Source organism: Amia ocellicauda, unplaced genomic scaffold (genome assembly GCF_036373705.1).
Source record: "Amia ocellicauda isolate fAmiCal2 unplaced genomic scaffold, fAmiCal2.hap1 HAP1_SCAFFOLD_65, whole genome shotgun sequence".
Classification (NCBI taxonomy): Eukaryota; Metazoa; Chordata; class Actinopteri; order Amiiformes; family Amiidae; genus Amia; species Amia ocellicauda.
In genome coordinates this window covers 259,310-285,000 of record NW_027102995.1, presented here as the reverse complement: position 1 = coordinate 285,000, position 25,691 = coordinate 259,310, and the positions used below count along the sequence as shown (strand labels likewise).

Sequence of the window (25,691 nt, the reverse complement as noted above, 5' to 3'; positions counted from 1 at the left end):
GATCTTTGCTCTCAAGTATGTTCCCAAGTTTTACACTTTCGTGCTTTGCATGAATGGGAATGGAACCGTGTGTGTTGAATGAGGCTCCTTGTGAGCACTGATCTTTGTCCGGTGGAGTTCCTTTTTGTGTTGCTGTAATTGTGTCATTTCTCGATGAGAAAGATTAGGCAACATTTAGTCACTTCTAGCCATGATGCTCAATTTATTTACGAATGTACCCTAGTTACTAGGGACCGTTTACGTTGGAGAACAAGATCTATTGTATGCCTGTGTATTTGGGGAAGTCAAATCTGAAATAATGATGAAATTGCGTGTATCCAAAGTTAAAACTCGTGATTTGTCGCGCTCTGGTGTGTAAAAGATGCAAAAGCTTACAGCACCTGGTATTCCCAGGCGGTCTCCCATCCAAGTACTGACCAGGCCCGAGCCTGCTTAGCTTCCGAGATCGGACGAGATCGGGCGTATTCAGGCTTGTATGGCCGTAAGCCAGGGAGGGTGTCCCTGACGCTCTACTTAAAGGGATGGCAATATCCGTTTCTGCCGTTCATACTTACAGTTGAACTGTCTCTCTACTCTAAAGCCCGGGACACACCAGCGCGCCGCAGACAGTCCCTGCTAATATGCCACGTTGTGGCAACGTTGTGCGTTAGCTGGGGTGCCACACCAGACCGGAACTATATTTTACAAAACGAACACATTTGTCTTGATAAAACAGCTGTAATTGAGTGCCTGACACGCCAGTCAAGCGCAATCTTGAGAAGGTGTGCATTTCAGTAAGGATTTCAATTGACATGCAGTATGAAACTGAAAGGAGGTTGCATCACTATGATGCATAACATTGCATGTATTGTATTTTCAAGTGTGTGCATTCATCCTGTTGTCATTTTGTTTTGAAAGCAGAAGAATCATTCAACAGGTTGCTGAGACAAATGTAAACCAGTAAAACATATGAAGAGAAACAAACCTTGAATATAAGTTCAGTTGTTTAAACATTTGACAAACTATGGTGAGGGGGTAAGAAAACACACAAATCCAGCAGCTCCTGTATTTCAATACACCAGAACCCAATATTATTGGCGAGTCGGGTAGTCCATCATCACAGTTCGAGGGCAGGCATCATTTCAGTAATTTCACCCCGTTGCATTCACATCCGTGCCTTGAATGAGATTGAATGTGATCTTTGCTCTCAAGTATGTTCCCAAGTTTTACACTTTCGTGCTTTGCATGAATGGGAATGGAACCGTGTGTGTTGAATGAGGCTCCTTGTGAGCACTGATCTTTGTCCGGTGGAGTTCCTTTTTGTGTTGCTGTAATTGTGTCATTTCTCGATGAGAAAGATTAGGCAACATTTAGTCACTTCTAGCCATGATGCTCAATTTATTTACGAATGTACCCTAGTTACTAGGGACCGTTTACGTTGGAGAACAAGATCTATTGTATGCCTGTGTATTTGGGGAAGTCAAATCTGAAATAATGATGAAATTGCGTGTATCCAAAGTTAAAACTCGTGATTTGTCGCGCTCTGGTGTGTAAAAGATGCAAAAGCTTACAGCACCTGGTATTCCCAGGCGGTCTCCCATCCAAGTACTGACCAGGCCCGAGCCTGCTTAGCTTCCGAGATCGGACGAGATCGGGCGTATTCAGGCTAGTATGGCCGTAAGCCAGGGAGGCTGTCCCTGACGCTCTACTTAAAGGGATGGCAATATCCGTTTCTGCCGTTCATACTTACAGTTGAACTGTCTCTCTACTCTAAAGCCCGGGACACACCAGCGCGCCGCAGACAGTCCCTGCTAATATGCCACGTTGTGGCAACGTTGTGCGTTAGCTGGGGTGCCACACCAGACCGGAACTATATTTTACAAAACGAACACATTTGTCTTGATAAAACAGCTGTAATTGAGTGCCTGACACGCCAGTCAAGCGCAATCTTGAGAAGGTGTGCATTTCAGTAAGGATTTCAATTGACATGCAGTATGAAACTGAAAGGAGGTTGCATCACTATGATGCATAACATTGCATGTTTTGTATTTTCAAGTGTGTGCATTCATCCTGTTGTCATTTTGTTTTGAAAGCAGAAGAATCATTCAACAGGTTGCTGAGACAAATGTAAACCAGTAAAACATATGAAGAGAAACAAACCTTGAATATAAGTTCAGTTGTTTAAACATTTGACAAACTATGGTGAGGGGGTAAGAAAACACACAAATCCAGCAGCTCCTGTATTTCAATACACCAGAACCCAATATTATTGGCGAGTCGGGTAGTCCATCATCACAGTTCGAGGGCAGGCATCATTTCAGTAATTTCATCCCGTTGCATTCACATCCGTGCCTTGAATGAGATTCAATGTGATCTTTGCTCTCAAGTATGTTCCCAAGTTTTACACTTTCGTGCTTTGCATGAATGGGAATGGAACCGTGTGTGTTGAATGAGGCTCCTTGTGAGCACTGAACTTTGTCCGGTGGAGTTCCTTTTTGTGTTGCTGTAATTGTGTCATTTCTCGATGAGAAAGATTAGGCAACATTTAGTCACTTCTAGCCATGATGCTCAATTTATTTACAAATGTACAATAGTTACTAGGGACCGTTTACGTTGGAGAACAAGATCTATTGAATGCCTGTGTATTTGGGGAAGTCAAATCTGAAATAATGATGAAATTGCGTGTATCCAAAGTTAAAACTTGTGATTTGTCGCCCTTTGGTGTGTAAAAGATGCAAAAGCTTACAGCACCTGGTATTCCCAGGCGGTCTCCCATCCAAGTACTGACAAGGCCCGAGCCTGCTTAGCTTCCGAGATCGGACGAGATCGGGCGTATTCAGGCTAGTATGGCCGTAAGCCAGGGAGGCTGTCCCTGACGCTCTACTTAAAGGGAAGGCAATATCCGTTTCTGCCGTTCATACTTACAGTTGAACTGTCTCTCTACTCTAAAGCCCGGGACACACCAGCGCGCCGCAGACAGTCCCTGCTAACACGAAACGTTGTGGCAACATTGTGGCAACGTTGTGCGTTAGCTGGGGTGCCACACCAGACCGGAACTATATATTACAAAACGAACACATTGTCTTGATAAAACAGCTGTAATTGAGTGCCTGACACGCCAGTCAAGCGCAATCTTGAGAAGGTGTGCATTTCAGTAAGGATTTCAATTGACATGCAGTATGAAACTGAAAGGAGGTTGCATCACTATGATGCATAACATTGCATGTATTGTATTTTCAAGTGTGTGCATTCATCCTGTTGTCATTTTGTTTTGAAAGCAGAAGAATCATTCAACAGGTTGCTGAGACAAATGTAAACCAGTAAAACATATGAAGAGAAACAAACCTTGAATATAAGTTCAGTTGTTTAAACATTTGACAAACTATGGTGAGGGGGTAAGAAAACACACAAATCCAGCAGCTCCTGTATTTCAATACACCAGAAGCCAATATTATTGGCGAGTCGGGTAGTCCATCATCACAGTTCGAGGGCAGGCATCATTTCAGTAATTTCATCCCGTTGCATTCACATCCGTGCCTTGAATGAGATTCAATGTGATCTTTGCTCTCAAGTATGTTCCCAAGTTTTACACTTTCGTGCTTTGCATGAATGGGAATGGAACCGTGTGTGTTGAATGAGGCTCCTTGTGAGCACTGAACTTTGTCCGGTGGAGTTCCTTTTTGTGTTGCTGTAATTGTGTCATTTCTCGATGAGAAAGATTAGGCAACATTTAGTCACTTCTAGCCATGATGCTCAATTTATTTACAAATGTACACTAGTTACTAGGGACCGTTTACGTTGGAGAACAAGATCTATTGTATGCCTGTGTATTTGGGGAAGTCAAATCTGAAATAATGATGAAATTGCGTGTATCCAAAGTTAAAACTTGTGATTTGTCGCCCTTTGGTGTGTAAAAGATGCAAAAGCTTACAGCACCTGGTATTCCCAGGCGGTCTCCCATCCAAGTACTGACCAGGCCCGAGCCTGCTTAGCTTCCGAGATCGGACGAGATTGGGCGTATTCAGGCTAGTATGGCCGTAAGCCAGGGAGGCTGTCCCTGACGCTCTACTTAAAGGGAAGGCAATATCCGTTTCTGCCGTTCATACTTACAGTTGAACTGTCTCTCTACTCTAAAGCCCGGGACACACCAGCGCGCCGCAGACAGTCCCTGCTAACACGCCACGTTGTGGCAACATTGTGGCAACGTTGTGCGTTAGCTGGGGTGCCACACCAGACCGGAACTATATATTACAAAACGAACACATTGTCTTGATAAAACAGCTGTAATTGAGTGCCTGACACGCCAGTCAAGCGCAATCTTGAGAAGGTGTGCATTTCAGTAAGGATTTCAATTGACATGCAGTATGAAACTGAAAGGAGGTTGCATCACTATGATGCATAACATTGCATGTATTGTATTTTCAAGTGTGTGCATTCATCCTGTTGTCATTTTGTTTTGAAAGCAGAAGAATCATTCAACAGGTTGCTGAGACAAATGTAAACCAGTAAAACATATGAAGAGAAACAAACCTTGAATATAAGTTCAGTTGTTTAAACATTTGACAAACTATGGTGAGGGGGTAAGAAAACACACAAATCCAGCAGCTCCTGTATTTCAATACACCAGAAGCCAATATTATTGGCGAGTCGGGTAGTCCATCATCACAGTTCGAGGGCAGGCATCATTTCAGTAATTTCATCCCGTTGCATTCACATCCGTGCCTTGAATGAGATTCAATGTGATCTTTGCTCTCAAGTATGTTCCCAAGTTTTACACTTTCGTGCTTTGCATGAATGGGAATGGAACCGTGTGTGTTGAATGAGGCTCCTTGTGAGCACTGAACTTTGTCCGGTGGAGTTCCTTTTTGTGTTGCTGTAATTGTGTCATTTCTCGATGAGAAAGATTAGGCAACATTTAGTCACTTCTAGCCATGATGCTCAATTTATTTACAAATGTACACTAGTTACTAGGGACCGTTTACGTTGGAGAACAAGATCTATTGTATGCCTGTGTATTTGGGGAAGTCAAATCTGAAATAATGATGAAATTGCGTGTATCCAAAGTTAAAACTTGTGATTTGTCGCCCTTTGGTGTGTAAAAGATGCAAAAGCTTACAGCACCTGGTATTCCCAGGCGGTCTCCCATCCAAGTACTGACCAGGCCCGAGCCTGCTTAGCTTCCGAGATCGGACGAGATTGGGCGTATTCAGGCTAGTATGGCCGTAAGCCAGGGAGGCTGTCCCTGACGCTCTACTTAAAGGGAAGGCAATATCCGTTTCTGCCGTTCATACTTACAGTTGAACTGTCTCTCTACTCTAAAGCCCGGGACACACCAGCGCGCCGCAGACAGTCCCTGCTAACACGCCACGTTGTGGCAACATTGTGGCAACGTTGTGCGTTAGCTGGGGTGCCACACCAGACCGGAACTATATATTACAAAACGAACACATTGTCTTGATAAAACAGCTGTAATTGAGTGCCTGACACGCCAGTCAAGCGCAATCTTGAGAAGGTGTGCATTTCAGTAAGGATTTCAATTGACATGCAGTATGAAACTGAAAGGAGGTTGCATCACTATGATGCATAACATTGCATGTATTGTATTTTCAAGTGTTTGCATTCATCCTGTTGTCATTTTGTTTTGAAAGCAGAAGAATCATTCAACAGGTTGCTGAGACAAATGTAAACCAGTAAAACATATGAAGAGAAACAAACCTTGAATATAAGTTCAGTTGTTTAAACATTTGACAAACTATGGTGAGGGGGTAAGAAAACACACAAATCCAGCAGCTCCTGTATTTCAATACACCAGAACCCAATATTATTGGCGAGTCGGGTAGTCCATCATCACAGTTCGAGGGCAGGCATCATTTCAGTAATTTCATCCCGTTGCATTCACATCCGTGCCTTGAATGAGATTGAATGTGATCTTTGCTCTCAAGTATGTTCCCAAGTTTTACACTTTCGTGCTTTGCATGAATGGGAATGGAACCGTGTGTGTTGAATGAGGCTCCTTGTGAGCACTGAACTTTGTCCGGTGGAGTTCCTTTTTGTGTTGCTGTAATTGTGTCATTTCTCGATGAGAAAGATTAGGCAACATTTAGTCACTTCTAGCCATGATGCTCAATTTATTTACGAATGTACCCTAGTTACTAGGGACCGTTTACGTTGGAGAACAAGATCTATTGTATGCCTGTGTATTTGGGGAAGTCAAATCTGAAATAATGATGAAATTGCGTGTATCCAAAGTTAAAACTCGTGATTTGTCGCCCTCTGGTGTGTAAAAGATGCAAAAGCTTACAGCACCTGGTATTCCCAGGCGGTCTCCCATCCAAGTACTGACCAGGCCCGAGCCTGCTTAGCTTCCGAGATCGGACGAGATCGGGCGTATTCAGGCTAGTATGGCCGTAAGCCAGTGAGGCTGTCCCTGACGCTCTACTTAAAGGGAAGGCAATATCCGTTTCTGCCGTTCATACTTACAGTTGAACTGTCTCTCTACTCTAAAGCCCGGGACACACCAGCGCGCCGCAGACAGTCCCTGCTAATATGCCACGTTGTGGCAACGTTGTGCGTTAGCTGGGGTGCCACACCAGACCGGAACTATATTTTACAAAACGAACACATTTGTCTTGATAAAACAGCTGTAATTGAGTGCCTGACACGCCAGTCAAGCGCAATCTTGAGAAGGTGTGCATTTCAGTAAGGATTTCAATTGACATGCAGTATGAAACTGAAAGGAGGTTGCATCACTATGATGCATAACATTGCATGTTTTGTATTTTCAAGTGTGTGCATTCATCCTGTTGTCATTTTGTTTTGAAAGCAGAAGAATCATTCAACAGGTTGCTGAGACAAATGTAAACCAGTAAAACATATGAAGAGAAACAAACCTTGAATATAAGTTCAGTTGTTTAAACATTTGACAAACTATGGTGAGGGGGTAAGAAAACACACAAATCCAGCAGCTCCTGTATTTCAATACACCAGAACCCAATATTATTGGCGAGTCGGGTAGTCCATCATCACAGTTCGAGGGCAGGCATCATTTCAGTAATTTCATCCCGTTGCATTCACATCCGTGCCTTGAATGAGATTGAATGTGATCTTTGCTCTCAAGTATGTTCCCAAGTTTTACACTTTCGTGCTTTGCATGAATGGGAATGGAACCGTGTGTGTTGAATGAGGCTCCTTGTGAGCACTGAACTTTGTCCGGTGGAGTTCCTTTTTGTGTTGCTGTAATTGTGTCATTTCTCGATGAGAAAGATTAGGCAACATTTAGTCACTTCTAGCCATGATGCTCAATTTATTTACGAATGTACCCTAGTTACTAGGGACCGTTTACGTTGGAGAACAAGATCTATTGTATGCCTGTGTATTTGGGGAAGTCAAATCTGAAATAATGATGAAATTGCGTGTATCCAAAGTTAAAACTCGTGATTTGTCGCCCTCTGGTGTGTAAAAGATGCAAAAGCTTACAGCACCTGGTATTCCCAGGCAGTCTCCCATCCAAGTACTGACCAGGCCCGAGCCTGCTTAGCTTCCGAGATCGGACGAGATCGGGCGTATTCAGGCTAGTATGGCCGTAAGCCAGGGAGGCTGTCCCTGACGCTCTACTTAAAGGGAAGGCAATATCCGTTTCTGCCGTTCATACTTACAGTTGAACTGTCTCTCTACTCTAAAGCCCGGGACACACCAGCGCGCCGCAGACAGTCCCTGCTAACACGAAACGTTGTGGCAACATTGTGGCAACGTTGTGCGTTAGCTGGGGTGCCACACCAGACCGGAACTATATATTACAAAACGAACACATTGTCTTGATAAAACAGCTGTAATTGAGTGCCTGACATGCCAGTCAAGCGCAATCTTGAGAAGGTGTTCATTTCAGTAAGGATTTCAATTGACATGCAGTATGAAACTGATAGGAGGTTGCATCACTATGATGCATAACATTGCATGTATTGTATTTTCAAGTGTGTGCATTCATCCTGTTGTCATTTTGTTTTGAAAGCAGAAGAATCATTCAACAGGTTGCTGAGACAAATGTAAACCAGTAAAACATATGAAGAGAAACAAACCTTGAATATAAGTTCAGTTGTTTAAACATTTGACAAACTATGGTGAGGGGGTAAGAAAACACACAAATCCAGCAGCTCCTGTATTTCAATACACCAGAAGCCAATATTATTGGCGAGTCGGGTAGTCCATCATCACAGTTCGAGGGCAGGCATCATTTCAGTAATTTCATCCCGTTGCATTCACATCCGTGCCTTGAATGAGATTCAATGTGATCTTTGCTCTCAAGTATGTTCCCAAGTTTTACACTTTCGTGCTTTGCATGAATGGGAATGGAACCGTGTGTGTTGAATGAGGCTCCTTGTGAGCACTGAACTTTGTCCGGTGGAGTTCCTTTTTGTGTTGCTGTAATTGTGTCATTTCTCGATGAGAAAGATTAGGCAACATTTAGTCACTTCTAGCCATGATGCTCAATTTATTTACAAATGTACACTAGTTACTAGGGACCGTTTACGTTGGAGAACAAGATCTATTGTATGCCTGTGTATTTGGGGAAGTCAAATCTGAAATAATGATGAAATTGCGTGTATCCAAAGTTAAAACTCGTGATTTGTCGCCCTCTGGTGTGTAAAAGATGCAAAAGCTTACAGCACCTGGTATTCCCAGGCAGTCTCCCATCCAAGTACTGACCAGGCCCGAGCCTGCTTAGCTTCCGAGATCGGACGAGATCGGGCGTATTCAGGCTAGTATGGCCGTAAGCCAGGGAGGCTGTCCCTGACGCTCTACTTAAAGGGAAGGCAATATCCGTTTCTGCCGTTCATACTTACAGTTGAACTGTCTCTCTACTCTAAAGCCCGGGACACACCAGCGCGCCGCAGACAGTCCCTGCTAACACGAAACGTTGTGGCAACATTGTGGCAACGTTGTGCGTTAGCTGGGGTGCCACACCAGACCGGAACTATATATTACAAAACGAACACATTGTCTTGATAAAACAGCTGTAATTGAGTGCCTGACATGCCAGTCAAGCGCAATCTTGAGAAGGTGTGCATTTCAGTAAGGATTTCAATTGACATGCAGTATGAAACTGATAGGAGGTTGCATCAGTATGATGCATAACATTGCATGTATTGTATTTTCAAGTGTGTGCATTCATCCTGTTGTCATTTTGTTTTGAAAGCAGAAGAATCATTCAACAGGTTGCTGAGACAAATGTAAACCAGTAAAACATATGAAGAGAAACAAACCTTGAATATAAGTTCAGTTGTTTAAACATTTGACAAACTATGGTGAGGGGGTAAGAAAACACACAAATCCAGCAGCTCCTGTATTTCAATACACCAGAAGCCAATATTATTGGCGAGTCGGGTAGTCCATCATCACAGTTCGAGGGCAGGCATCATTTCAGTAATTTCATCCCGTTGCATTCACATCCGTGCCTTGAATGAGATTCAATGTGATCTTTGCTCTCAAGTATGTTCCCAAGTTTTACACTTTCGTGCTTTGCATGAATGGGAATGGAACCGTGTGTGTTGAATGAGGCTCCTTGTGAGCACTGAACTTTGTCCGGTGGAGTTCCTTTTTGTGTTGCTGTAATTGTGTCATTTCTCGATGAGAAAGATTAGGCAACATTTAGTCACTTCTAGCCATGATGCTCAATTTATTTACAAATGTACACTAGTTACTAGGGACCGTTTACGTTGGAGAACAAGATCTATTGTATGCCTGTGTATTTGGGGAAGTCAAATCTGAAATAATGATGAAATTGCGTGTATCCAAAGTTAAAACTTGTGATTTGTCGCCCTTTGGTGTGTAAAAGATGCAAAAGCTTACAGCACCTGGTATTCCCAGGCGGTCTCCCATCCAAATACTGACCAGGCCCGAGCCTGCTTAGCTTCCGAAATCGGACGAGATTGGGCGTATTCAGGCTAGTATGGCCGTAAGCCAGGGAGGCTGTCCCTGACGCTCTACTTAAAGGGAAGGCAATATCCGTTTCTGCCGTTCATACTTACAGTTGAACTGTCTCTCTACTCTAAAGCCCGGGACACACCAGCGCGCCGCAGACAGTCCCTGCTAACACGCCACGTTGTGGCAACATTGTGGCAACGTTGTGCGTTAGCTGGGGTGCCACACCAGACCGGAACTATATATTACAAAACGAACACATTGTCTTGATAAAACAGCTGTAATTGAGTGCCTGACACGCCAGTCAAGCGCAATCTTGAGAAGGTGTGCATTTCAGTAAGGATTTCAATTGACATGCAGTATGAAACTGAAAGGAGGTTGCATCACTATGATGCATAACATTGCATGTATTGTATTTTCAAGTGTTTGCATTCATCCTGTTGTCATTTTGTTTTGAAAGCAGAAGAATCATTCAACAGGTTGCTGAGACAAATGTAAACCAGTAAAACATATGAAGAGAAACAAACCTTGAATATAAGTTCAGTTGTTTAAACATTTGACAAACTATGGTGAGGGGGTAAGAAAACACACAAATCCAGCAGCTCCTGTATTTCAATACACCAGAACCCAATATTATTGGCGAGTCGGGTAGTCCATCATCACAGTTCGAGGGCAGGCATCATTTCAGTAATTTCATCCCGTTGCATTCACATCCGTGCCTTGAATGAGATTGAATGTGATCTTTGCTCTCAAGTATGTTCCCAAGTTTTACACTTTCGTGCTTTGCATGAATGGGAATGGAACCGTGTGTGTTGAATGAGGCTCCTTGTGAGCACTGAACTTTGTCCGGTGGAGTTCCTTTTTGTGTTGCTGTAATTGTGTCATTTCTCGTTGAGAAAGATTAGGCTACATTTAGTCACTTCTAGCCATGATGCTCAATTTATTTACGAATGTACCCTAGTTACTAGGGACCGTTTACGTTGGAGAACAAGATCTATTGTATGCCTGTGTATTTGGGGAAGTCAAATCTGAAATAATGATGAAATTGCGTGTATCCAAAGTTAAAACTCGTGATTTGTCACCCTCTGGTGTGTAAAAGATGCAAAAGCTTACAGCACCTGGTATTCCCAGGCGGTCTCCCATCCAAGTACTGACCAGGCCCGAGCCTGCTTAGCTTCCGAGATCGGACGAGATCGGGCGTATTCAGGCTAGTATGGCCGTAAGCCAGGGAGGCTCTCCCTGACGCTCTACTTAAAGGGAAGGCAATATCCGTTTCTGCCGTTCATACTTACAGTTGAACTGTCTCTCTACTCTAAAGCCCGGGACACACCAGCGCGCCGCAGACAGTCCCTGCTAACACGCCACGTTGTGGCAACATTGTGGCAACGTTGTGCGTTAGCTGGGGTGCCACACCAGACCGGAACTATATATTACAAAACGAACACATTGTCTTGATAAAACAGCTGTAATTGAGTGCCTGACACGCGAGTCAAGCGCAATCTTGACAAGGTGTGCATTTCAGTAAGGATTTCAATTGACATGCAGTATGAAACTGAAAGGAGGTTGCATCACTATGATGCATAACATTGCATGTATTGTATTTTCAAGTGTGTGCATTCATCCTGTTGTCATTTTGTTTTGAAAGCAGAAGAATCATTCAACAGGTTGCTGAGACAAATGTAAACCAGTAAAACATATGAAGAGAAACAAACCTTGAATATAAGTTCAGTTGTTTAAACATTTGACAAACTATGGTGAGGGGGTAAGAAAACATACAAATCCAGCAGCTCCTGTATTTCAATACACCAGAACCCAACATGATTGGCGAGTCGGGTAGTCCATCATCACAGTTCGATGGCAGGCATCATTTCAGTAATTTCATCCCGTTGCATTCACATCCGTGCCTTGAATGAGATTGAATGTGATCTTTGCTCTCAAGTATGTTCCCAAGTTTTACACTTTCTTGCTTTGCATGAATGGGAATGGAACCGTGTGTGTTGAATGAGGCTCCTTGTGAGCACTGAACTTTGTCCGGTGGAGTTCCTTTTTGTGTTGCTGTAATTGTGTCATTTCTTGATGAGAAAGATTAGGCAACATTTAGTCACTTCTAGCCATGATGCTCAATTTAGTTACGAATGTACCCTAGTTACTAGGGACCGTTTACGTTGGAGAACAAGATCTATTGTATGCCTGTGTATTTGGGGAAGTCAAATCTGAAATAATGATGAAATTGTGTGTATCCAAAGTTAAAACTCGTGATTTGTCGCCCTCTGGTGTGTAAAAGGTGCAAAAGCTTACAGCACCTGGTATTCCCAGGCGGTCTCCCATGCAAGTGCTGACCAGGCCCGAGCCTGCTTGGCTTCCGAGATCGGACGAGATCGGGCGTATTCAGGCTAGAATGGCCATAAGCCAGGGAGGCTGTTCCTGACGCTCTACTTAAAGGGAAGGCAATATCCGTTTCTGCCGTTCATACTTACAGTTGAACTGTCTCTCTACTCTAAAGCCCGGGACACACCAGCGCGCCGCAGACTGTCCCTGCTAACACGCCACGTTGTGGCAACGTTGTGCGTTAGCTGGGGTGCCACACCAGACCGGAACTATATTTTACAAAACGAACACATTGTCTTGATAAAACAGCTGTAATTGAGTGCCTGTCACGCCAGTCAAGCGCAATCTTGAGAAGGTGTGCATTTCAGTAAGGATTTCAATTGACATGCAGTATGAAACTGAAAGGAGGTTGCATCACTATGATGCATAACATTGCATGTAGTGTATTTTCAAGTGTGTGCATTCATCCTGTTGTCATTTTGTTTTGAAAGCAGATGAATCATTCAACAGGTTGCTGAGACAAATGTAAACCAGTAAAACATATGAAGAGAAACAAACCTTGAATATAAGTTCAGTTGTTTAAACATTTGACAAACTATGGTGAGGGGGTAAGAAAACACACAAATCCAGCAGCTCCTGTATTTCAATACACCAGAACCCAATATTATTGGCGAGTCGGGTAGTCCATCATCACAGTTCGAGGGCAGGCATCATTTCAGTAATTTCATCCCGTTGCATTCACATCCGTGCCTTGAATGAGATTGAATGTGATCTTTGCTCTCAAGTACGTTCCCAAGTTTTACACTTTCGTGCTTTGCATGAATGGGAATGGAACCGTGTGTGTTGAATGAGGCTCCTTGTGAGCACTGAACTTTGTCCGGTGGAGTTCCTTTTTGTGTTGCTGTAATTGTGTCATTTCTTGATGAGAAAGATTAGGCAACATTTAGTCACTTCTAGCCATGATGCTCAATTTATTTACGAATGTACCCTAGTTACTAGGGACCGTTTACGTTGGAGAACAAGATCTATTGTATGCCTGTGTATTTGGGGAAGTCAAATCTGAAATAATGATGAAATTGCGTGTATCCAAAGTTAAAACTCGTGATTTGTCGCCCTCTGGTGTGTAAAAGATGCAAAAGCTTACAGCACCTGGTATTCCCAGGCGGTCTCCCATCCAAGTACTGACCAGGCCCGAGCCCGCTTGGCTTCCGAGATCTGATGAGATCGGGCGTATTCAGGCTAGTATGGCCGTAAGCCAGGGAGGCTGTCCCTGACGCTCTACTTAAAGGGAAGGCAATATCCGTTTCTGCCGTTCATACTTACAGTTGAACTGTCTCTCTACTCTAAAGCCCGGGACACACCAGCGCACCGCAGACAGTCCCTGCTAACATGCCACGTTGTGGCAACGTTGTGCGTTAGCTGGGGTGCCACACCAGACCGGAACTATATTTTACAAAACGAACACATTGTCTTGATAATACAGCTGTAATTGTGTGCCTGACACGCCAGTCAAGCGCAATCTTGAGAAGGTGTGCATTTCAGTAAGGATTTCAATTGACATGCAGTATGAAACTGAAAGGAGGTTGCATCACTATGATGCATAACATTGCATGTATTGTATTTTCAAGTGTGTGCATTCATCCTGTTGTCATTTTGTTTTGAAAGCAGAAGAATCATTCAACAGGTTGCTGAGACAAATGTAAACCAGTAAAACATATGAAGAGAAACAAACCTTGAATATAAGTTCAGTTGTTTAAACATTTGACAAACTATGGTGAGGGGGTAAGAAAACACACAAATCCAGCAGCTCCTGTATTTCAATACACCAGAACCCAATATTATTGGCGAGTCGGGTAGTCCATCATCACAGTTCGAGGGCAGGCATCATTTCAGTAATTTCATCCCGTTGCATTCACATCCGTGCCTTGAATGAGATTGAATGTGATCTTTGCTCTCAAGTATGTTCCCAAGTTTTACACTTTCGTGCTTTGCATGAATGGGAATGGAACCGTGTGTGTTGAATGAGGCTCCTTGTGAGCACTGAACTTTGTCCGGTGGAGTTCCTTTTTGTGTTGCTGTAATTGTGTCATTTCTCGATGAGAAAGATTAGGCAACATTTAGTCACTTCTAGCCATGATGCTCAATTTATTTACGAATGTACCCTAGTTACTAGGGACCGTTTACGTTGGAGAACAAGATCTATTGTATGCCTGTGTATTTGGGGAAGTCAAATCTGAAATAATGATGAAATTGCGTGTATCCAAAGTTAAAACTCGTGATTTGTCGCCCTCTGGCGTGTAAAAGATGCAAAAGCTTACAGCACCTGGTATTCCCAGGCGGTCTCCCATCCAAGTACTGACCAGGCCCGAGCCTGCTTAGCTTCCGAGATCGGACGAGATCGGGCGTATTCAGGCTAGTATGGCCGTAAGCCAGGGAGGCTGTCCCTGACGCTCTACTTAAAGGGAAGGCAATATCCGTTTCTGCTGTTCATACTTACAGTTGAACTGTCTCTCTACTCTAAAGCCCGGGACACACCAGTGCGCCGCAGACAGTCCCTGCTAACATGCCACGTTGTGGCAACATTGTGGCAACGTTGTGCGTTAGCTGGGGTGCCACACCAGACCGGAACTATATATTACAAAACGAACACATTGTCTTGATAAAACAGCTGTAATTTAGTGCCTGACACGCCAGTCAAGCGCAATCTTGAGAAGGTGTGCATTTCAGTAAGGATTTCAATTGACATGCAGTATGAAACTGAAAGGAGGTTGCATCACTATGATGCATAACATTGCATGTATTGTATTTTCAAGTGTGTGCATTCATCCTGTTGTCATTTTGTTTTGAAAGCAGAAGAATCATTCAACAGGTTGCTGAGACAAATGTAAACCAGTAAAACATATGAAGAGAAACAAACCTTGAATATAAGTTCAGTTGTTTAAACATTTGAGAAAGTATGGTGAGGGGGTAAGAAAACATACAAATCCAGCAGCTCCTGTATTTCAATACACCAGAACCCAATATTATTGGCGAGTCGGGTAGTCCATCATCACAGTTCGAGGGCAGGCATCATTTCAGTAATTTCATCCCGTTGCATTCAAATCCGTGCCTTGAATGAGATTGAATGTGATCTTTGCTCTCAAGTACGTTCCCAAGTTTTACACTTTCGTGCTTTGCATGAATGGGAATGGAACCGTGTGTGTTGAATGAGGCTCCTTGTGAGCACTGAACTTTGTCCGGTGGAGTTCCTTTTTGTGTTGCTGTAATTGTGTCATTTCTCGATGAGATAGATTAGGCAACATTTAGTCACTTCTAGCCATGATGCTCAATTTATTTACGAATGTACCCTAGTTACTAGGGACCGTTTACGTTGGAGAACAAGATCTATTGTATGCCTGTGTATTTGGGGAAGTCAAATCTGAAATAATGATGAAATTGCGTGTATCCAAAGTTAAAACTCGTGATTTGTCGCCCTCTGGTGTGTAAAAGATGCAAAAGCTTACAGCACCTGGTATTCCCAGGCGGTCTCCCATCCAAGTACTGACCAGGCCCGAGCCTGCTTAGCTTCCGAGATCGGACGAGATCGGGCGTATTCAGGCTAGTATGGCCGTAAGCCAGGGAGGCTATCCCTGACGCTCTACTTAAAGGGAAGGCAATATCCGTTTCTGCCGCTCATACTTGCAGTTGAACTGTCTCTCTACTCTAAAGTCCGGGACACACCAGCGCGCCGCAGACAGTCCCTGCTAACACGAAACGTTGTGGCAACGTTGTGCGTTAGCTGGGGTGCCACACCAGACCGGAACTATATATTACAAAACGAACACATTGTCTTGATAAAACAGCTGTAATTGAGTGCCTGACACGCCAGTCAAGCGCAATCTTGAGAAGGTGTGCATTTCAGTAAGGATTTCAATTGACATGCAGTATGAAACTGAAAGGAGGTTGCATCACTATGATGCATAACATTGCATGTATTGTATTTTCAAGTGTGTGCATTCATCCTGTTGTCATTTTGTTTTGAAAGCAGAAGAATCATTCAACAGGTTGCTGAGACAAATGTAAACCAGTAAAACATATGAAGAGAAACAAACCTTGAATATAAGTTCAGTTGTTTAAACATTTGACAAACTATGGTGAGGGGGTAAGAAAACACACACATCCAGCAGCTCCTGTATTTCAATACACCAGAAGCCAATATTATTGGCGAGTCGGGTAGTCCATCATCACAGTTCGAGGGCAGGCATCATTTCAGTTATTTCATCCCGTTGCATTCACATCCGTGCCTTGAATGAGATTGAATGTGATCTTTGCTCTCAAGTATGTTCCCAAGTTTTACACTTTCGTGCTTTGCATGAATGGGAATGGAACCGTGTGTGTTGAATGAGGCTCCTTGTGAGCACTGAACTTTGTCCGGTGGAGTTCCTTTTTGTGTTGCTGTAATTGTGTCATTTCTCGATGAGATAGATTAGGCAACATTTAGTCACTTCTAGCCATGATGCTGAATTTATTTACGAATGTACCCTAGTTTCTAGGGACCGTTTACGTTGGAGAACAAGATCTATTGTATGCCTGTGTATTTGGGGAAGTCAAATCTGAAATAATGATGAAATTGCGTGTATCCAAAGTTAAAACTCGTGATTTGTCGCCCTCTGGTGTGTAAAAGATGAAAAAGCTTACAGCACCTGGTATTCCCAGGCGGTCTCCCATCCAAGTACTAACCAGGCCCGAGCCTGCTTAGCTTCCGAGATCGGACGAGATCGGGCGTATTCAGGCTAGTATGGCCGTAAGCCAGGGAGGCTGTCCTTGACCCTCTACTTAAAGGGAAGGCAATATCCGTTTCTGCCGCTCATACTTGCAGTTGAACTGTCTCTCTACTCTAAAGTCCGGGACACACCAGCACGCTGCAGACAGTCCCTGCTAACACGAAACGTTGTGGCAACGTTGTGCGTTAGCTGGGGTGCCACACCAGACCGGAACTATATTTTACAAAACAAACACATTGTCTTGATAATACAGCTGTAATTGAGTGCCTGACACGCCAGTCAAGCGCAATCTTGAGAAGGTGTGCATTTCAGTAAGGATTTCAATTGACATGCAGTATGAAACTGAAAGGAGGTTGCATCACTATGATGCATAACATTGCATGTATTGTATTTTCAAGTGTGTGCATTCATCCTGTTGTCATTTTGTTTTGAAAGCAGAAGAATCATTCAACAGGTTGCTGAGACAAATGTAAACCAGTAAAACATATGAAGAGAAACAAACCTTGAATATAAGTTCAGTTGTTTAAACATTTGACAAACTATGGTGAGGGGGTAAGAAAACACACAAATCCAGCAGCTCCTGTATTTCAATACACCAGAACCCAATATTATTGGCGAGTCGGGTAGTCCATCATCACAGTTCGAGAGCAGGCATCATTTCAGTAATTTCATCCCGTTGCATTCACATCCGTGCCTTGAATGAGATTGAATATGATCTTTGCTCTCAAGTATGTTCCCAAGTTTTACACTTTCGTGCTTTGCATGAATGGGAATGGAACCGTGTGTGTTGAATGAGGCTCCTTGTGAGCACTGAACTTTGTCCGGTGGAGTTCCTTTTTGTGTTGCTGTAATTGTGTCATTTCTCGATGAGAAAGATTAGGCAACATTTAGTCACTTCTAGCCATGATGCTCAATTTATTTACGAATGTACCCTAGTTACTAGGGACCGTTTACGTTGGAGAACAAGATCTATTGTATGCCTGTGTATTTGGGGAAGTCAAATCTGAAATAATGATGAAATTGCGTGTATCCAAAGTTAAAACTCGTGATTTGTCGCCCTCTGGTGTGTAAAAGATGCAAAATCTTACAGCACCTGGTATTCCCAGGCGGTCTCCCATCCAAGTACTGACCAGGCCCGAGCCTGCTTAGCTTCCGAGATCGGACGAGATCGGGCGTATTCAGGCTAGTATGGCCGTAAGCCAGGGAGGCTGTCCTTGACCCTCTACTTAAAGGGAAGGCAATATCCGTTTCTGCCGCTCATACTTGCAGTTGAACTGTCTCTCTACTCTAAAGTCCGGGACACACCAGCACGCTGCAGACAGTCCCTGCTAACACGAAACGTTGTGGCAACGTTGTGCGTTAGCTGGGGTGCCACACCAGACCGGAACTATATATTACAAAACGAACACATTGTCTTGATAAAACAGCTGTAATTGAGTGCCTGACACGCCAGTCAAGCGCAATCTTGAGAAGGTGTGCATTTCAGTAAGGATTTCAATTGACATGCAGTATGAAACTGAAAGGAGGTTGCATCACTATGATGCATAACATTGCATGTATTGTATTTTCAAGTGTGTGCATTCATCCTGTTGTCATTTTGTTTTGAAAGCAGAAGAATCATTCAACAGGTTGCTGAGACAAATGTAAACCAGTAAAACATATGAAGAGAAACAAACCTTGAATATAAGTTCAGTTGTTTAAACATTTGACAAACTATGGTGAGGGGGTAAGAAAACACACAAATCCAGCAGCTCCTGTATTTCAATACACCAGAACCCAATATTATTGGCGAGTCGGGTAGTCCATCATCACAGTTCGAGGGCAGGCATCATTTCAGTAATTTCATCCCGTTGCATTCACATCCGTGCCTTGAATGAGATTGAATGTGATCTTTGCTCTCAAGTATGTTCCCAAGTTTTACACTTTCGTGCTTTGCATGAATGGGAATGGAACCGTGTGTGTTGAATGAGGCTCCTTGTGAGCAGTGAACTTTGTCCGGTGGAGTTCCTTTTTGTGTTGCTGTAATTGTGTCATTTCTCGATGAGAAAGATTAGGCAACATTTAGTCACTTCTAGCCATGATGCTCAATTTATTTACGAATGTACCCTAGTTACTAGGGACCGTTTACGTTGGAGAACAAGATCTATTGTATGCCTGTGTATTTGGGGAAGTCAAATCTGAAATAATGATGAAATTGCGTGTATCCAAAGTTAAAAATCGTGATTTGTCGCCCTCTGGTGTGTAAAAGATGCAAAAGCTTGCAGCACCTGGTATTCCCAGGCGGTCTCCCATCCAAGTACTGACCAGGCCCGAGCCTGCTTAGCTTCCGAGATCGGACGAGATCGGGCGTATTCAGGCTAGTAGGCCGTAAGCCAGGGAGGCTGTCCCTGACGCTCTACTTAAAGGGAAGGCAATATCCGTTTCTGCCGTTCATACTTACAGTTGAACTGTCTCTCTACTCTAAAGCCCGGGACACACCAGCGCGCCGCAGACAGTCCCTGCTAACACGCCACGTTGTGGCAACATTGTGGCAACGTTGTGCGTTAGCTGGGGTGCCACACCAGACCGGAACTATATATTACAAAACGAACACATTGTCTTGATAAAACAGCTGTAATTGAGTGCCTGACACGCCAGTCAAGCGCAATCTTGAGAAGGTGTGCATTTCAGTAAGGATTTCAATTGACATGCAGTATGAAACTGAAAGGAGGTTGCATCACTATGATGCATAACATTGCATGTATTGTATTTTCAAGTGTGTGCATTCATCCTGTTGTCATTTTGTTTTGAAAGCAGAAGAATCATTCAACAGGTTGCTGAGACAAATGTAAACCAGTAAAACATATGAAGAGAAACAAACCTTGAATATAAGTTCAGTTGTTTAAACATTTGACAAACTATGGTGAGGGGGTAAGAAAACACACAAATCCAGCAGCTCCTGTATTTCAATACACCAGAACCCAATATTATTGGCGAGTCGGGTAGTCCATCATCACAGTTCGAGGGCAGGCATCATTTCAGTAATTTCATCCCGTTGCATTCACATCCGTGCCTTGAATGAGATTGAATGTGATCTTTGCTCTCAAGTATGTTCCCAAGTTTTACACTTTCATGCTTTGCATGAATGGGAATGGAACCGTGTGTGTTGAATGAGGCTCCTTGTGAGCACTGAACTTTGTCCGGTGGAGTTCCTTTTTGTGTTGCTGTAATTGTGTCATTTCTCGATGAGAAAGATTAGGCAACATTTAGTCACTTCTAGCCATGATGCTCAATTTATTTACGAATGTACCCTAGTTACTAGGGACCGTTTACGTTGGAGAACAAGATCTATTGTATGCCTGTGTATTTGGGGAAGTAAAATCTGAAATAATGATGAAATTGCGTGTATCCAAAGTTAAAACTCGTGATTTGTCGCGCTCTGGTGTGTAAAAGATGCAAAAGCTTACAGCACCTGGTATTCCCAGGCGGTCTCCCATCCAAGTACTGACCAGGCCCGAGCCTGCTTGGCTTCCGAGATCGGACGAGATCGGGCGTATTCAGGCTAGTATGGCCGTAAGCCAGGGAGGCTGTCCCTGACGCTCTACTTAAAGGGAAGGCAATATCCGTTTCTGCCGTTCATACTTACAGTTGAACTGTCTCTCTACTCTAAAGCCCGGGACACACCAGCGTGCCGCAGACAGTCCCTGCTAACACGCCACGTTGTGGCAACATTGTGGCAACGTTGTGCGTTAGCTGGGGTGCCACACCAGACCGGAACTATATTTTACAAAACGAACACATTGTCTTGATAAAACAGCTGTAATTGAGTGCCTGACACGCCAGTCAAGCGCAATCTTGAGAAGGTGTGCATTTCAGTAAGGATTTCAATTGACATGCAGTATGAAACTGAAAGGAGGTTGCATCACTATGATGCATAACATTGCATGTATTGTATTTTCAAGTGTGTGCATTCATCCTGTTGTCATTTTGTTTTGAAAGCAGAAGAATCATTCAACAGGTTGCTGAGACAAATGTAAACCAGTAAAACATATGAAGAGAAACAAACCTTGAATATAAGTTCAGTTGTTTAAACATTTGACAAACTATGGTGAGGGGGTAAGAAAACACACAAATCCAGCAGCTCCTGTATTTCAATACACCAGAAGCCAATATTATTGGCGAGTCGGGTAGTCCATCATCACAGTTCGAGGGCAGGCATCATTTCAGTAATTTCATCCCGTTGCATTCACATCCGTGCCTTGATTGAGATTGAATGTGATCTTTGCTCTCAAGTATGTTCCCAAGTTTTACACTTTCGTGCTTTGCATGAATGGGAATGGAACCGTGTGTGTTGAATGAGGCTCCTTGTGAGCACTGAACTTTGTCCGGTGGAGTTCCTTTTTGTGTTGCTGTAATTGTGTCATTTCTCGATGAGACAGATTAGGCAACATTTAGTCACTTCTAGCCATGATGCTCAATTTATTTACGAATGTACCTTAGTTACTAGGGACCGTTTACGTTGGAGAACAAGATCTATTGTATGCCTGTGTATTTGGGGAAGTCAAATCTGAAATAATGATGAAATTGCGTGTATCCAAAGTTAAAACTCGTGATTTGTCGCCCTCTGGTGTGTAAAAGATGCAAAAGCTTACAGCACCTGGTATTCCCAGGCGGTCTCCCATCCAAGTACTAACCAGGCCCGAGCCTGCTTAGCTTCCGAGATCGGATGAGATCGGGCGTATTCAGGCTAGTATGGCCGTAAGCCAGGGAGGCTGTCCTTGACCCTCTACTTAAAGGGAAGGCAATATCCGTTTCTGCCGCTCATACTTGCAGTTGAACTGTCTCTCTACTCTAAAGTCCGGGACACACCAGCACGCTGCAGACAGTCCCTGCTAACACGAAACGTTGTGGCAACGTTGTGCGTTAGCTGGGGTGCCACACCAGACCGGAACTATATTTTACAAAACGAACACATTGTCTTGATAATACAGCTGTAATTGAGTGCCTGACACGCCAGTCAAGCGCAATCTTGAGAAGGTGTGCATTTCAGTAAGGATTTCAATTGACATGCAGTATGAAACTGAAAGGAGGTTGCATCACTATGATGCATAACATTGCATGTATTGTATTTTCAAGTGTGTGCATTCATCCTGTTGTCATTTTGTTTTGAAAGCAGAAGAATCATTCAACAGGTTGCTGAGACAAATGTAAACCAGTAAAACATATGAAGAGAAACAAACCTTGAATATAAGTTCAGTTGTTTAAACATTTGACAAACTATGGTGAGGGGGTAAGAAAACACACAAATCCAGCAGCTCCTGTATTTCAATACACCAGAACCCAATATTATTGGCGAGTCGGGTAGTCCATCATCACAGTTCGAGGGCAGGCATCATTTCAGTAATTTCATCCCGTTGCATTCACATCCGTGCCTTGAATGAGATTGAATGTGATCTTTGCTCTCAAGTATGTTCCCAAGTTTTACACTTTCGTGCTTTGCATGAATGGGAATGGAACCGTGTGTGGTGAATGAGGCTCCTTGTGAGCACTGAACTTTGTCCGGTGGAGTTCCTTTTTGTGTTGCTGTAATTGTGTCATTTCTCGATGAGAAAGATTAGGCAACATTTAGTCACTTCTAGCCATGATGCTCAATTTATTTACGAATGTACCCTAGTTACTAGGGACCGTTTACGTTGGAGAACAAGATCTATTGTATGCCTGTGTATTTGGGGAAGTCAAATCTGAAATAATGATGAAATTGCGTGTATCCAAAGTTAAAACTCGTGATTTGTCGCCCTCTGGTGTGTAAAAGATGCAAAAGCTTACAGCACCTGGTATTCCCAGGCGGTCTCCCATCCAAGTACTGACCAGGCCCGAGCCTGCTTAGCTTCCGAGATCGGACGAGATCAGGCGTATTCAGGCTAGTATGGCCGTAAGCCAGGGAGGCTGTCCCTGACGCTCTACTTAAAGGGAAGGCAATATCCGTTTCTGCCGCTCATACTTGCAGTTGAACTGTCTCTCTACTCTAAAGTCCGGGACACACCAGCGCGCCGCAGACAGTCCCTGCTAACACGAAACGTTGTGGCAACGTTGTGCGTTAGCTGGGGTGCCACACCAGACCGGAACTATATATTACAAAACGAACACATTGTCTTGATAAAACAGCTGTAATTGAGTGCCTGACACGCCAGTCAAGCGCAATCTTGAGAAGGTGTGCATTTCAGTAAGGATTTCAATTGACATGCAGTATGAAACTGAAAGGAGGTTGCATCACTATGATGCATAACATTGCATGTATTGTATTTTCAAGTGTGTGCATTCATCCTGTTGTCATTTTGTTTTGAAAGCAGAAGAATCATTCAACAGGTTGCTGAGACAAATGTAAACCAGTAAAACATATGAAGAGAAACAAACCTTGAATATAAGTTCAGTTGTTTAAACATTTGACAAACTATGGTGAGGGGGTAAGAAAACACACAAATCCAGCAGCTCCTGTATTTCAATACACCAGAACCCAATATTATTGGCGAGTCTGGTAGTCCATCATCACAGTTCGAGGGCAGGCATCATTTCAGTAATTTCATCCCGTTGCATTCACATCCGTGCCTTGAATGAGATTGAATGTGATCTTTGCTCTCAAGTATGTTCCCAAGTTTTACACTTTCGTGCTTTGCATGAATGGGAATGGAACCGTGTGTGTTGAATGAGGCTCCTTGTGAGCACTGAACTTTGTCCGGTGGAGTTCCTTTTTGTGTTGCTGTAATTGTGTAATTTCTCGATGAGAAAGATTAGGCAACATTTAGTCACTTCTAGCCATGATGCTCAATTTATTTACGAATGTACCCTAGTTACTAGGGACCGTTTACGTTGGAGAACAAGATCTATTGTATGCCTGTGTATTCGGGGAAGTCAAATCTGAAATAATGATGAAATTGCGTGTATCCAAAGTTAAAACTCGTGATTTGTCGCCCTCTGGTGTGTAAAAGATGCAAAAGCTTACAGCACCTGGTATTCCCAGGCGGTCTCCCATCCAAGTACTGACCAGGCCCGAGCCTGCTTAGCTTCCGAGATCGGACGAGATCGGGCGTATTCAGGCTAGTATGGCCGTAAGCCAGGGAAGCTGTCCCTGACGCTCTACTTAAAGGGAAGGCAATATCCGTTTCTGCCGCTCATACTTGCAGTTGAACTGTCTCTCTACTCTAAAGTCCGGGACACACCAGCGCGCCGCAGACAGTCCCTGCTAACACGAAACGTTGTGGCAACGTTGTGCGTTAGCTGGGGTGCCACACCAGACCGGAACTATATATTACAAAACGAACACATTGTCTTGATAAAACAGCTGTAATTGAGTGCCTGACACGCCAGTCAAGCGCAATCTTGAGAAGGTGTGCATTTCAGTAAGGATTTCAATTGACATGCAGTATGAAACTGAAAGGAGGTTGCATCACTATGATGCATAACATTGCATGTATTGTATTTTCAAGTGTGTGCATTCATCCTGTTGTCATTTTGTTTTGAAAGCAGAAGAATCATTCAACAGGTTGCTGAGACAAATGTAAACCAGTAAAACATATGAAGAGAAACAAACCTTGAATATAAGTTCAGTTGTTTAAACATTTGACAAACTATGGTGAGGGGGTAAGAAAACACACAAATCCAGCAGCTCCTGTATTTCAATACACCAGAACCCAATATTATTGGCGAGTCGGGTAGTCCATCATCACAGTTCGAGGGCAGGCATCATTTCAGTAATTTCATCCCGTTGCATTCACATCCGTGCCTTGAATGAGATTGAATGTGATCTTTGCTCTCAAGTATGTTCCCAAGTTTTACACTTTCGTGCTTTGCATGAATGGGAATGGAACCGTGTGTGTTGAATGAGGCTCCTTGTGAGCACTGAACTTTGTCCGGTGGAGTTCCTTTTTGTGTTGCTGTAATTGTGTAATTTCTCGATGAGAAAGATTAGGCAACATTTAGTCACTTCTAGCCATGATGCTCAATTTATTTACGAATGTACCCTAGTTACTAGGGACCGTTTACGTTGGAGAACAAGATCTATTGTATGCCTGTGTATTCGGGGAAGTCAAATCTGAAATAATGATGAAATTGCGTGTATCCAAAGTTAAAACTCGTGATTTGTCGCCCTCTGGTGTGTAAAAGATGCAAAAGCTTACAGCACCTGGTATTCCCAGGCGGTCTCCCATCCAAGTACTGACCAGGCCCGAGCCTGCTTAGCTTCCGAGATCGGACGAGATCGGGCGTATTCAGGCTAGTATGGCCGTAAGCCAGGGAAGCTGTCCCTGACGCTCTACTTAAAGGGAAGGCAATATCCGTTTCTGCCGCTCATACTTGCAGTTGAACTGTCTCTCTACTCTAAAGTCCGGGACACACCAGCGCGCCGCAGACAGTCCCTGCTAACACGAAACGTTGTGGCAACGTTGTGCGTTAGCTGGGGTGCCACACCAGACCGGAACTATATATTACAAAACGAACACATTGTCTTGATAAAACAGCTGTAATTGAGTGCCTGACACGCCAGTCAAGCGCAATCTTGAGAAGGTGTGCATTTCAGTAAGGATTTCAATTGACATGCAGTATGAAACTGAAAGGAGGTTGCATCACTATGATGCATAACATTGCATGTATTGTATTTTCAAGTGTGTGCATTCATCCTGTTGTCATTTTGTTTTGAAAGTAGAAGAATCATTTTTGCTGAGGTTGCTG

General features: G+C 43.5%; 22 non-coding genes across 22 annotated transcripts; all 22 read right to left on the bottom strand.

The window, feature by feature from the left end:
• Window positions 1-368: 368 nt before the first annotated feature.
• On the bottom strand, window positions 369-487 carry LOC136741024 (5S ribosomal RNA). Its single transcript, XR_010813781.1, has one exon. It is a non-coding gene; the product is annotated as a 5S ribosomal RNA (ribosomal RNA).
• Window positions 488-1,543: 1,056 nt separating this feature from the next.
• LOC136740797 (5S ribosomal RNA) lies at window positions 1,544-1,662 on the bottom strand. Its single transcript, XR_010813563.1, has one exon. It is a non-coding gene; the product is annotated as a 5S ribosomal RNA (ribosomal RNA).
• A 1,056-nt stretch (window positions 1,663-2,718) lies between these two features.
• Window positions 2,719-2,837, bottom strand: LOC136741095 (5S ribosomal RNA). Its single transcript, XR_010813848.1, has one exon. It is a non-coding gene; the product is annotated as a 5S ribosomal RNA (ribosomal RNA).
• A 1,066-nt stretch (window positions 2,838-3,903) lies between these two features.
• Window positions 3,904-4,022, bottom strand: LOC136741088 (5S ribosomal RNA). The gene has a single exon (XR_010813841.1). It is a non-coding gene; the product is annotated as a 5S ribosomal RNA (ribosomal RNA).
• A 1,066-nt stretch (window positions 4,023-5,088) lies between these two features.
• Window positions 5,089-5,207, bottom strand: LOC136741086 (5S ribosomal RNA). Its single transcript, XR_010813839.1, has one exon. It is a non-coding gene; the product is annotated as a 5S ribosomal RNA (ribosomal RNA).
• Window positions 5,208-6,273: 1,066 nt separating this feature from the next.
• On the bottom strand, window positions 6,274-6,392 carry LOC136740795 (5S ribosomal RNA). Its single transcript, XR_010813561.1, has one exon. It is a non-coding gene; the product is annotated as a 5S ribosomal RNA (ribosomal RNA).
• A 1,056-nt stretch (window positions 6,393-7,448) lies between these two features.
• LOC136741013 (5S ribosomal RNA) lies at window positions 7,449-7,567 on the bottom strand. Its single transcript, XR_010813770.1, has one exon. It is a non-coding gene; the product is annotated as a 5S ribosomal RNA (ribosomal RNA).
• Window positions 7,568-8,633: 1,066 nt separating this feature from the next.
• Window positions 8,634-8,752, bottom strand: LOC136741012 (5S ribosomal RNA). Its single transcript, XR_010813769.1, has one exon. It is a non-coding gene; the product is annotated as a 5S ribosomal RNA (ribosomal RNA).
• A 1,066-nt stretch (window positions 8,753-9,818) lies between these two features.
• LOC136741215 (5S ribosomal RNA) lies at window positions 9,819-9,937 on the bottom strand. The gene has a single exon (XR_010813959.1). It is a non-coding gene; the product is annotated as a 5S ribosomal RNA (ribosomal RNA).
• A 1,066-nt stretch (window positions 9,938-11,003) lies between these two features.
• On the bottom strand, window positions 11,004-11,122 carry LOC136740793 (5S ribosomal RNA). Its single transcript, XR_010813560.1, has one exon. It is a non-coding gene; the product is annotated as a 5S ribosomal RNA (ribosomal RNA).
• Window positions 11,123-12,188: 1,066 nt separating this feature from the next.
• On the bottom strand, window positions 12,189-12,307 carry LOC136741233 (5S ribosomal RNA). The gene has a single exon (XR_010813975.1). It is a non-coding gene; the product is annotated as a 5S ribosomal RNA (ribosomal RNA).
• Window positions 12,308-13,362: 1,055 nt separating this feature from the next.
• On the bottom strand, window positions 13,363-13,481 carry LOC136740998 (5S ribosomal RNA). The gene has a single exon (XR_010813755.1). It is a non-coding gene; the product is annotated as a 5S ribosomal RNA (ribosomal RNA).
• Window positions 13,482-14,536: 1,055 nt separating this feature from the next.
• Window positions 14,537-14,655, bottom strand: LOC136740792 (5S ribosomal RNA). Its single transcript, XR_010813559.1, has one exon. It is a non-coding gene; the product is annotated as a 5S ribosomal RNA (ribosomal RNA).
• A 1,066-nt stretch (window positions 14,656-15,721) lies between these two features.
• LOC136740791 (5S ribosomal RNA) lies at window positions 15,722-15,840 on the bottom strand. The gene has a single exon (XR_010813558.1). It is a non-coding gene; the product is annotated as a 5S ribosomal RNA (ribosomal RNA).
• A 1,055-nt stretch (window positions 15,841-16,895) lies between these two features.
• On the bottom strand, window positions 16,896-17,014 carry LOC136741246 (5S ribosomal RNA). The gene has a single exon (XR_010813979.1). It is a non-coding gene; the product is annotated as a 5S ribosomal RNA (ribosomal RNA).
• A 1,055-nt stretch (window positions 17,015-18,069) lies between these two features.
• On the bottom strand, window positions 18,070-18,188 carry LOC136741039 (5S ribosomal RNA). The gene has a single exon (XR_010813795.1). It is a non-coding gene; the product is annotated as a 5S ribosomal RNA (ribosomal RNA).
• Window positions 18,189-19,243: 1,055 nt separating this feature from the next.
• On the bottom strand, window positions 19,244-19,361 carry LOC136741221 (5S ribosomal RNA). Its single transcript, XR_010813965.1, has one exon. It is a non-coding gene; the product is annotated as a 5S ribosomal RNA (ribosomal RNA).
• A 1,066-nt stretch (window positions 19,362-20,427) lies between these two features.
• On the bottom strand, window positions 20,428-20,546 carry LOC136740959 (5S ribosomal RNA). The gene has a single exon (XR_010813717.1). It is a non-coding gene; the product is annotated as a 5S ribosomal RNA (ribosomal RNA).
• A 1,066-nt stretch (window positions 20,547-21,612) lies between these two features.
• On the bottom strand, window positions 21,613-21,731 carry LOC136740777 (5S ribosomal RNA). Its single transcript, XR_010813545.1, has one exon. It is a non-coding gene; the product is annotated as a 5S ribosomal RNA (ribosomal RNA).
• A 1,055-nt stretch (window positions 21,732-22,786) lies between these two features.
• Window positions 22,787-22,905, bottom strand: LOC136740979 (5S ribosomal RNA). The gene has a single exon (XR_010813737.1). It is a non-coding gene; the product is annotated as a 5S ribosomal RNA (ribosomal RNA).
• Window positions 22,906-23,960: 1,055 nt separating this feature from the next.
• Window positions 23,961-24,079, bottom strand: LOC136740790 (5S ribosomal RNA). Its single transcript, XR_010813557.1, has one exon. It is a non-coding gene; the product is annotated as a 5S ribosomal RNA (ribosomal RNA).
• A 1,055-nt stretch (window positions 24,080-25,134) lies between these two features.
• On the bottom strand, window positions 25,135-25,253 carry LOC136740789 (5S ribosomal RNA). Its single transcript, XR_010813556.1, has one exon. It is a non-coding gene; the product is annotated as a 5S ribosomal RNA (ribosomal RNA).
• Between the last annotated feature and the right edge of the window lie 438 nt (window positions 25,254-25,691).